Below are 12,016 nucleotides of genomic sequence, written 5' to 3'. Positions count from 1 at the left end.
CAGAAAGGCAGTTTGAGGGGGATCTGCCTTTGGAGGTAGTATGGGCTGAAGTCAGAAATAGGAAAGGAGTAGTCATCTTGTTGGGTGTTTACTATAGCAGCAGAGATGTGGAGAAACAGATTGGGAAACAGATTTTGGAAAGGTGCAGAAGCCACAGGGTAATAGTCATGGGTGATTTCAACTTCCCAAATATTGATTGGAAGCTCTTTAGACCAAGTAGATTGGACGGGGCGGTGTTTGTGCAGTGTGTCCAGGAAGCTTTTCTAACTCGGTATGTAGATTGTCCGACCAGAGGGGAGGCCATATTGGATTTGGTACTTGGGAATGAACCGGGACAAGTGATGGGCTTGTTAGTGGATGAGCATTTTGATGATGGTGACCTCAATTCTGTGACTTTCACCTTGGTTATGGAGAGGGACAGGTGCGTGCAATAGGGCAGGTTTTACAATTGGGGGAAGGGTAAATACGATGCTGCAAGACAGGATCTGAGGAGCATAAATTGGGCTGTCAGGGAAGGATGTCGTTGAAATGTGGAACCTTTTCAAGGAACAGATACGATGTGTCCTTGATATGTATGTAACTGCCAGGCAGGAAAGAGACGGTCGTGTGAGGGAACCTTGGTGGACGAGGGAGGTTGAATGTCTTGTAAGGAAGAAGACGGAGGCTTACATAAGGTTGAGGAAACAAGGTTCAGACAGAGCATTGGAGGGATACAGTATAGCCAGGAGGGAGCTGAAGAAAGGGATTAGGAGAGCTAAGAGAGGGCATGAAAAATCTTTGGCGGATCAAGGATAACCCCAAGGCCTTTTATGCGTATGTGAGAAACATGAGAATGACGAGAATGAGGGTAGGTCCGATCAAGGACAGTAGTGGGAGACTGTGTATTGAGTCGGAAGAGATAGGCGTGATCTTGAATGAGTACTTTTCTTCAGTATTTACGAATGAGAGGGACCGTATTGTTGAAGAGGAGAGTGTGAAACGGACTGGTAAGCTAGAGGAGATACTTGTTAGGAAGGAAGATGTGTTGGGCATTTTGAAAAACTTGAGGGTGGACAAGTCCCCCGGGCCTGACGGGACATATCCTAGGATTATGTGGGAAGCAAGAGAGGAAATTGCAGAACCGTTGGCAATGATCTTTTCGTCTTCACTGGGGGTGGTGCCAGGGAACTGGAGAGTGGCGAATGTTGTGCCCCTGTTCAAAAAAGGGAATAGGGATAACCCCAGGAATTACAGGCCAGTTAGTCTTACTTTGGTGGTAGGCAAAGTAATGGAAAGGGTACTGAGGGATAGGATTTAAGAGTGTCTGGAAAGGCACTGCTTGATTAGGGACAGCCAGCACAGATTTGTGAGGGGTAGGTCTTGCCTTACAAGTCTTATTGAATTCTTCGAGGAGGTGACCAAGCATGTGGAAGAGGGTAGAGCAGTGGATGTAGTGTACATGGATTTTAGTAAGGCATTTGATAAGGTTCCCCATGGCAGGCTTATGCGGAAAGTCAGGAGGCAGGGGATAGAGGGAAATTTGGCCAATTGGATAGAAAACTGGCTAACCGGTCAAAGTCAGAGAGTGGTGGTAGATGGTAAATATTCAGCCTGGAGCCCAGTTACAAGTGGAGTTCCGCAGGGATCAGTTCTGGGTCCTCTGCTGTTTGTAATTTTTATTAATGACTTGGAAGAGGGAGTCGAAGGGTGGGTCAGTAAATTTGCAGATGATACGAAGAGAGGTGGAGTTGTGGACAGTGAGGAGGGCTGTTGTCGGCTGCAGAGGGACTTAGATATGATGCAGAGCGGGGCTGAGGAGTGGCAGATGGAGTTCAACCCTGCCAAGTGTGAGGTTGTCCATTTTGGAAGAACAAATAAGAATGCAGAATACAGGGTTAACTGTAGGGTTCTTAGTGAGGTGGAGGAACAGAGGGATCTTGGGGTCTATGTACATAGATCTTTGAAGGTTGCAACTCAGGTGGATAGAGTTTGAGAGGAAGTCGTACGAGGCTAGGTTGAGAGTTCTCGGCCTTTTCTCGTTGGAACGGCGAAGGATGAGGGGTGACTTGATAGAGGTTTATAAGATGATCAGAGGAATAGGTAGAGTAGACAGTCAGAAACTTTTTCCCCGGGCACAACCGAGTGTTACAAGGGGACATAAATTTACGGTGAAGGGTGGAAGGTATAGGGGAGATGTCAGGGGTGGGTTCTTTACCCAGAGAGTGGTGGGGGCATGGAATGCGCTGCCTGTGGGAGTGGTGGAGTCAGAATCTTTGGTGACCTTTAAGCGGCAATTGGATAGGTACATGGATAGGTGCTTAAGCTAGGACAAATGTTCGGCACAACTTCGTGGGCCGAAGGGCCTGTTCTGTGCTGTATTGTTCTATGTTCTATGTTCTATGTGAACTTGTCCTTTATTTGTAGGAAGAGTAGAAAATCTATGTGCTATACAAATGGAGAAAGAATCCAGAACTCAGTATTAAAGAACATGGGTGTCTTGGTACATGAATCACAAAATTAGCTTGCAGGTACAGCAAGTCATTAGAAAGGGAAATGGCATGTTGTTGTTTATTCAAGGAGATGGAATATAAATGTAATGTAATTTTACTGCTGTTGTTCAGTTGTTGGTGAGACTACATCTGAAGGATCATGTACATTTTGGGTCTCCGTATTTGAGAAAATAAATAATTGCTTTAGAAGAAGTTCGAAACAGTTTCCTCAATCCATTCCTGGGATGAAGAGCTTATCTTGGGGTTGAACAGGTTAGGAGATGAGACATAAATATATCAGCCATAATCAAATTGAATGAAAGAACAGGCTCAGAGGATTGAATAGGCTGTTACTGCATTCTTATCTTCTTTCTCTACCCTCAAAACCAAGCCAGAGTATGCCACAGGTCTCAGGAATTCTCTAATTGTCTTCAGTTTTTCATTCTGCCATTTAACATTTCAGAGTTCGCTTTTTCTCTGCAGTAATTCCACAACTGAATTTTTTAAAACTAATTTTACAAGACTGACCTGACCATTTCAATTCCTTATAAATTTGGACTTGCCATTCAGAGTATGGTCCCCATTCAAAATTCCTGCTTAATTCCTACAATCAGGAACACGGTGTTTCCTAATAACCTCAATGCTCTTTGTTCTGGATTCCAGCAGATGTACAACTGTTTTCTCAATATTCCAAGCAGAGTAAGTGATTCTGTGAGAAGCACACAGAGAATTGCAAGACACTGCCTGTCCCCTATCCCCAAGGCAATATGGTACAGTAAAGGTGTACCACATTAAGATTTCACCTAATTAACTACAAGTCTCAAGCCTGTGTATTGATTTGAAACGTAGAGAGGTACTTAAAGAATTCCTTTTGTTTATTAGTTACTTTCCAAACTTTCTGTGATCAATAGAATAGCATAAATGAGGGATTTAAATTTTGAAGCCAATTATAGACACCTCAACTAAGACCCAGAAAGACACTTTTTTTATTTAATTATTTCCCATTTAGTCATAAAGTCACAGAGGTGTAAGCACAGAAACAGACGCTTTAGTGTAACTTGTCCATGCTGACCAGATATCCTAAATTAATCTAATCCCATTTGCTAACATTTGGCCCATATCCCTCTAAACCTTTCCTATTCATATACCCATCCAGGTGCATTTTAAATGTTGTAATTGTACCAGCCTCCACCACTTATTCTGGCAGCCCATTCCATAACTGCACCAGCTTTTGTGTGAAAACATTATCACTTAGGTCTTTTTTATATCTTCCCCCTCTCACCCCAAACCTATGCCCTCCAATTCTAGACTCCCCACTCCAGGGAAAAGACCTTGTCTATTCACCCTCATGATTTTATAAACCTCTATAAGGTCACCCCTCAGCCTCTGATGCTCCAGGGAAAACAGCCCCAGCCTATTCAGCTTCAAACCCTTCATCCCTGTAAATCTCTTCCAAATCCTTTCAAATTTCACAACATCCTTTCTATAAGAGGAAGACCAGAATCCTGCACAACATTTGAAAACTGGACTAACGAAATGTCTTGTATAGCCACAACATGACCTCCCAACTCCTATACTCAATGCTCTGACCAATTAAGGAAAGCATACTAAATGCCTTCTTCACTATCCTATCTACCTGTGACTCCACTTTCAAGGAGCTATGAATCTGCACTCCAAGGTCTCATTCTTCAGCAACTCTTACTTTAGTGAATAAACATAGACTACCCTTTGAATTGCAATCATTTTAGTTCTGTTGACCAGTTTCTCAAAGATAATATTTATTTTTATTTATTCATTTATAGGATGTGGGGATCACTGGCTGGGTCAGCATTTATTGCCCATCCCTAATTGCCCAGAGGGCAGTTAAGAGTTCACCACTTTGCTGTGGACTTATCAGGTAATGATGTAAGTTTCCTTTCCTAAAATACATTAGTGAACCAGATGGGTCTTTCTAACAATCAACAATGGTTTCATGGTTATCAAAAGACTGTAAGATATAAAACAGAATTAGGTCTTTCAAGTCTTCTCCACCATACAAACTTACTTATCTATCTCTATCTTAAACAATGAATTCCATAGATTTACTACCCTCTGACTGAAGAAATTCTTCTTCATCGCAGTTCTAACTGGTCATCCCTCAGCTCTGAGGCTGTTCCCTCCAAATCCTAGTCTCTCCCACTAGTTGTAGCATTTTCGCCATGTCCACCCTATCCAAGTCTGTCAGTATTCTGTAAGTTTCAATCAGATCCCCTTCATCCTTCTAAACTTCACTGAATACAGTATAGAGTCCTCCTTATAAACCAGTCTGGGCCCCTCTCCAATATCCTTCCTTAGATACAGGGTTTGAAATGGCTCATAATATTATGAATGCAGACTGACCAGAGCCTTTTACAACCTCAGCAGCACATCTCTGCTCTTGTATTCTAGCCCTTTTAAAATGAATGCTAACATTGTGTCTGCCTTTCTCACTGGCAACCAAATGTTCCTGTTAACCTTAAGACATTCCTGAACTAGAACCCCTAAGTCCCTTTGTCCTTCAGTTTTCTGAAGCCTTTACCCCACTTAGAAAATAGTCTATGTCTCTATTCTTCCTACCAAAGTACATAACCTCATGCTTTCCCACCTTCATTCCATCTGCCACTTCTTTGCCCACTCCCTTAGCCTATACAAGTCATTCTGCAAACTCCCCGCAATGCTATCTGTCACTCCATCTATCTTTATGTCATTTTTAAATTTATCAACAATGCCCTAAGTTCCTTCATCCAGATTGTTAATGTGTAATGAGAATAAGTGTGGTCCCAACACTGACCCCTGCAGAACTCCACTAGTCACCTTCTGCCATCCTGAAAAGAACAAAGAACAAAGAAAATGTATTGCCCAGGAACAGGCTCTTAGGCCCTCCAAGCCTGTGCCGATCCAAATCCACTGTCCAAACCTATTGCCCAATTCCAAAGGATCTGTATCCCTCTATTCCCCACCTAGTCATGTGCCCAGATGCACCTTAAATGAATCAACCGTGCCTGCCTCTACTACCTCTGCTGGCAACACATTCTAGCCACCTATCACCTTCTGTGTAAAGTACTTTCCATGTGTATCTGGCTTAAACTTCTCTCCTCTCACCTTGAACGCATGACCTCTTGTTACTGAATCCCTCAACCTGGGATAAAGCTTATCTCTATTCACCCTGTCTATACCCTTCATGATTTTGTAGACCTCAATCAGGTCCCCCCTCAATCTCCTTTTTCCTAATGAAAACAGACCTAACCTACTCAACCTCTCTTCATAGCTAGCACCTTCCATACCAGGCAACATCCTCGTAAACCTTCTCTGCATCCTCTCCACATCCTTTTGGTAATGTGGTGACCAGAACTGCACACAGTATTCTAAATGTGGCCAAACCAGTCTTGTACAATTTTAACCTGACCTGCCAGCTCTTACACTCAATACCCCGTCTGATGAAGGCAAGCATACCATATGCCTTCTTGACCACCCTATTCACCTGTGCAGCCACCTTCAGGGTACAATAGACCTCAACTCCCAGAGCTCTCTGCTCATCAATTTTTCCCAAGGCGTTTACAGTATAGTTTGCTGTAGAATTAGAACTTCCAAAATGCATTACCACACATTACCTGCATTGAACTCCATAAAGGACCCCTTTATCCCCACTGTCTGCCCTCTGCCAGTCAGTCAATCCTCTGTCAATGCCAGTACCTTGCCCCTAATACCATGGACTCTTATCTTCTTGAGCAACTTCCTATGCGGCACCTTGTCAAAGATCTTCTGGAAATCCAAATAGATCATCAAACTCTTCATTCCAGATTTCTATGGAATTCAACTTCCACTATTTGCCATGCGAGAATTTGAATGGGTCCTCAGAATATTACTTGGATCTCTGGATTAATCATTTAGTAAGGCTATTGCACTCCTGGCCACCCCCGCCCCATTTCCTTCCCCAATTATCTTGTGTTTAACACTTAAATTCCCAAACAAATAGCAATGATTTGTGTATTTTAGGAAATTAAAATTATATTATTGTAATATTGTGAATAGCTCAGTTGGCTCTGAGCCAGAAGAACCTGAGTACAGGTCGTAGAGGTCAGACCAGTATTTGTGTGCCATGGAAGGACACAGCCATTGGTGCAGGCAAGCCAGACTTTTTGCCAATATTGTGGAGGGATACTGGCAGAAAGGGCACTGGCTGTGAAACCATAAGCCAAAACTTTAAAAACAAAGTGAGCATTGATGTAACTGATGATAAACAGGATTGTGGTAACCCCGTGTGGACAAGGCTGGAAGAGAAAGGAAAGTGCAATACTTTCTGATATACACTTCTGTAATGCATGTCACCTATAACATTTCAATCATAATGAACAAAGAAAATTGAATGATTGAATTTTTGAATTCAATACAGCCATTTGGAATTGAAAGAGAGAAGAAATGATCTGTGGACAGTTTCTGCTTAAAACCTATGTAATGCATTGTGGCGCATGGCAATACTGTGTGTGTGGGTGGATGAGAATCATCAGGAGCATTTTTGCTGCAGTAAGAGTTTTTGTGATTTATCCTTGAAGTTTGAACCCATCTTAAATGGGAAATTTCTTTTTTATTATTGATTCCAGTCATGTGGAACTTATTGTGTACCTTGCCTCAGAATGTGAATATCCTACTTAACTTTGCTGATTCAAATTTCCCTTGTCATGCATCTCCTTTTTCTCTCCTACTGTGTGGGTGGTAAAAGAAAAAAATACACAATTTACTGTAGTCTGTATCTTACAGTGAAGCTCTAACTCACAGAATTTGGTGCTTGAATCAATATTGAAGATTGAATACTAAAGACAGATCTGATTCTTTATCCCTGCCAAAAGTGCGACATGTTGATTGCATCTTATTACTGTTTAAACAAACTGCAAAGGATCTAAGGGATTTATTTATGATAAATACAATAAGTACTGCACGGAAGTTCTATTGGGAGTGAAAGACAGTATCCTATAGAATTATACAATTTGAGATATTGGAAAGTACTGAGGAGTTATAAGGGACTATGCGCAGCCTCTGTGTGGCCAATGGTTTTGTGGTTGGGGGAAGGGGTGCAATGGAGGAGGGGTGAACAGCAGCATTCTAGGAAAGTTTTGAGCCAATTCAGCTGGTCATAGCCTTAACTGATAGGACACTCTTGTCTACAACATCCCTCTGCAGCTACTGAGGGCATTTTCCAAACGAGGCTCCGTTTATCACATCCCTGCTCACTCACTTAAACAAAGTTAAAAATCACACAACACCAGGTTATAGTCCAACAGGTTTAACTGGAAGCACACTAGCTTTCGGAGCGACGCTCCTTCATCAGGTGATTGTCAGATGAAGGAGCGTCGCTCCGAAAGCTAGTGTGCTTCCAATTAAACCTGTTGGACTATAACCTGGTGTTGTGTGATTTTTAACTTTGTACACCCCAGTCCAACACCGGCATCTCCAAATCATCACTTAAACAATGTATGCCACTTTGTAGCCTTTTTATATCCTTTTCACAACTTACTTTTCTACCTATTTTTGTCAACCATTTTGTCAGTCTTCAGTTTCTTCCTCAAAGTAATTTACAGCTCTCCAGCACAAATGCATGTGGCACACCATTCATTAGATCTTGCCCAACCTGAAGGATAAAATGTTCTTAAGGACTCACTGACCTAGTTAAACAGCAAGCCTTTCCTCTGGTGACTAATTGGTCAATTTGAGGAAAATTGCTGTTGGACAGTTTGCTGGTTCCAACACCTAGATAATCCTGACCTCAGAATTCAAAATCAAAAGGTAAAATTTACCCTAAAACTGGAATGGTCTTCCAAATTGCCACTGAGCAACTGCAAACATGTCAGCTCAGTGTGTATTTACGATATTTGTCCCAATCGAACATCAATGATGATATTCTACACTAATACTTGCTACCATGGAAGCTTCAGAAAATGTGGAACACTGAAAAGAAATTCAAGTTCATTCCTGACACAAAGCACCAATAGCCAGTACTGACATAAAATCCAATCAACCCAATTAAATCCCTTGAGGGAAGATTGTGCCAATGTTCTTTTTGTGCGCTACCTCAAAAAAACCATTAAGTTCTTCCTAGTAAAAGAAAGTGAAAACGCTAAAAAATATTCAGCAGGCATATCAAAACCAGCGCAGAGCAAAGATGTCTGCAACCCACAGGAGGGGAAGGTGAGGGAGTTGAGTGCCTGACTTCATTCAGTACACTAAAGGGTAGGGTGGTCACTGACAGAAACTCCCCTGACAACAGTTCTCTGGCACTCTCTCACACACACGCTCAAACACACACTCAAATCTGCCCTGCGATAAGGGTGAAGTTTATTGAAAGGGATCCAATAATTTCACTCAGACACCTTCTCAGACATCGCTGAGATGTAGTTCGGCCTCACAAATGGTTGGAGGAACAGACAGAGACAGGGGCAGACTTCATGTTAGGAGATGTAATTTTTATCTGGCCAGTAGGGAAGGAGTCAATAGCATTGGATTGCATTGTGATGTTAGAGTGAACTCGGAAGATTAGACCCCCTACAGTGTGGAAACAGGCCCTTCCACGCAACCAGTCCACACCGACCCTCCGAAGACCAATCCACACCGACCCTCCGAAGACCTATCCACCCCACCCCCCACCCCCACCCCCGACTAATACACCTAACGCTATGGGCAATTTAGCGTGGCCAATTCACCTGACCCGCACATTTTTGGGCTGTGGGAGTCAACCGTAGCACCCGGAGGAAACCCATGCAGACACAGGGAGAATGTGCAAACTCCACACAGACAGTCACCCAAGGTTGGAATTGAACCTGGGACTCTGGTGCTGTGAGGCAGCAGTGCTAACCACTGAGCAACCACACTAGGAATTACTAGGCAGCTAACAATTGGAATCAAGACTCAGAATAAATCCTTGAAATCTGTGAGTGGGTCAGTCACTGGGTCCCTGTTGTGATAAAGTTTGGGAAGAGCTTGAAATAAGCCTGAAAGATTCCCTACAGTGCGGAAACAGGTCCTTCAGCCCAACAAGACCAAGATGTTGAAAAGTCATAAATGGTATTTGCTTGATGCAACTGGGCAAGTTAGAGCTCAGCGAAAGCTCAGCAGCAGTGTTTAGCTTGGTAAAGCTAACTGTGAGTGAGAAGCTAGAGTTGTGCCTGTGGATAAATACTGGAGTACTATTTTTGGTTTCATGGGAGCATAAAGCTAGGAAGGAAGGGTGATCAAGCAGAACAGGAGGAACAATCATCGAGGTAATCATGAGGATAATCATTGAGACAATGATGGAGTATCTCTTGAGAGAATGTTTGAAGGCCAAAATAACAAAAATCTAGAATTGTGATTGCTTATGAAATTTGATGACAGCATGCCATTGCATGTGATGGGGAATTACTGGGAAATCCATGGGATCTATTTTGGGCATGTTTGTTATTTGATATGTACAGTGGGGTGTTTGGTCACAGTATATACCCAGGTTTATCACTGCCTGTAGAAGGTGTTAGAGAATATGTTACACTGACCCCTTGCTATCCACGTAGTCACAAGGTCCACTCCAAACCCCATCTTTTTTTCTTGTCACGTCTAATCTGATCGCACAATCTGTCACAGTATACAGGCGAGAAACATTGAAGCAACATCTGCATTTTTGTAGGAATTCTCTGTCCCTATTCCTCACTTTATCAATCAAGAAGCCATTCTGTGAAATGGATAAACTGGTGAAGGACATCTACAGTTTAGAGTGGTGTGATGTTCATCCCTGATGTTTCACAGTCTTCGGTGGTAGTCTTTGGTGGCAACAGTCTTTGTTTATGCCTTGAACTCCTGCTCTTCTCCCAAAAAACGTCATGGTTTGTTCACTTTATCCTTCCTCCCTTGTCACCTAGACCCATTAAACCTTGTTTTGGGGACAGACAATCTCAGTCACCTGCCTGAACCCTCTCAGCTTAAGAACATAGAAAGCTACTTACAATGTCAGGATCACCATTGTCCCCTTGCCTGCTATTATCTGAAGGTTATGTTATCATTCTTTTTAAGATGAAAACTTCATATTGGTTCCAAACAATACATTGATAATAAGGGTACATAGCACTAGATAATTATTCAACATCAATAGTTGCAGCACTGTAATGTCACTGGTGGTTCTTGCAATCTTTCTCTTGTCTTTAGTTACTAGAAATTTGGAAAGCTAGTAACAGCAGTTAAATAAAATCCCATGCTTCAGAGTAAATACTAGGAAAAATTGGTTTTAAAGGGATCCCAATTTCCAACACACAGTTAAATTTTCTTTGGATAGCACATTTGTTCAGGATTAGCTGTGAATGTGGTTTGAAAACAAATTTTTCAAAACCATCTGTAAAGCAATAAATATTATTCTTAGTGTGGGGTGCCTAGAACTATGCACACTAATCTGAATGATCTGTATAAGTTTGCAGAAGGTTTTGTGGTTTACGCTTTGTCTCACCAATAACAATCTCAGATTGACTGCATGCATCCATAACTATTCAAATCCTTTTCCCGTTTTGCTAATAAATGTTCTTTCACAGTGCATACATGTCAAGTTTACATTCACACGGGGCATACCATAACCTTTAGAAAGCCAATAATTCATTCTCTTCTACTCCATTGATTCAGCTCATTTTAAATGCTGTCAATTTCTTACACAACCTCGCTCAATTATTCCAATTCCACTTCATTGGCCCCTCTTGTTTTTGTACATGTAACATGTTCCACTTGTGCAAAGCTCCACCCAACATCTTGTCTTCACTGAACTCTACTCACTCCCTGCCCTTTAATGCACCCAAATTAAAGTCTTCACGCTCATTTACAAATAACTGTACAAAGCTTTGTCTCTCTACATTTCTGAAATACGCATAGCGTTATGCTTTTCTCTCCTGCTCTTCTAGCCTTTTCTTCATTCAGAGTTGGTATCAGAGTTAGAGTCTTAGAGTTTTTATAGCACAAAGAAGGGTCTTTCAGCTCATTGTCCAAACTGGTCATCAAACATCCATCATCTCCAACCCCATATGCCAGCACTTTGCCCATTGCTCTGTATGCTATGGCATTTCAAGTGCTTACCTAAATCCCACTCTTGGTAATTCCATTCATAAAATGTGTTTTCACTGTCTTGGACATAGAACATAGAACATAGAACATAGAACAGTACAGCACAGAACAAGCTCTTCAGCCCACAATGTTGTGCCGACCATCGATCCTCATGTAAGGTAAACCTAATGTACGCACCCTCAAATTTCTGTGACTATATGCAAGTCCAGCAGTCTCTTAAATATCCCCAATTACCTTGCTTCCACAACTGCTGCCGGTAACGCATTCCATGCTCCCACAACTCTCTGCATAAAGAACCTGCCTCTGACATCCCCTCTATACTTTCCGCCAAACAGCTTAAAACTATGACCCCTCATGTTAACAATTTCTGCCCTGGGAAAAAGTCTCTGGCTATCAACTCTATCTATGCCTCTCATTATCTTGTATACCTCAATTAGGTCCCCTCTCTTCCTTCTTTTTTCCAATGA

This window comes from Chiloscyllium plagiosum, chromosome 2 (genome assembly GCF_004010195.1).
Source record: "Chiloscyllium plagiosum isolate BGI_BamShark_2017 chromosome 2, ASM401019v2, whole genome shotgun sequence".
Classification (NCBI taxonomy): domain Eukaryota; kingdom Metazoa; phylum Chordata; class Chondrichthyes; order Orectolobiformes; family Hemiscylliidae; genus Chiloscyllium; species Chiloscyllium plagiosum.
Note: the sequence above shows the minus strand (reverse complement) of the source record.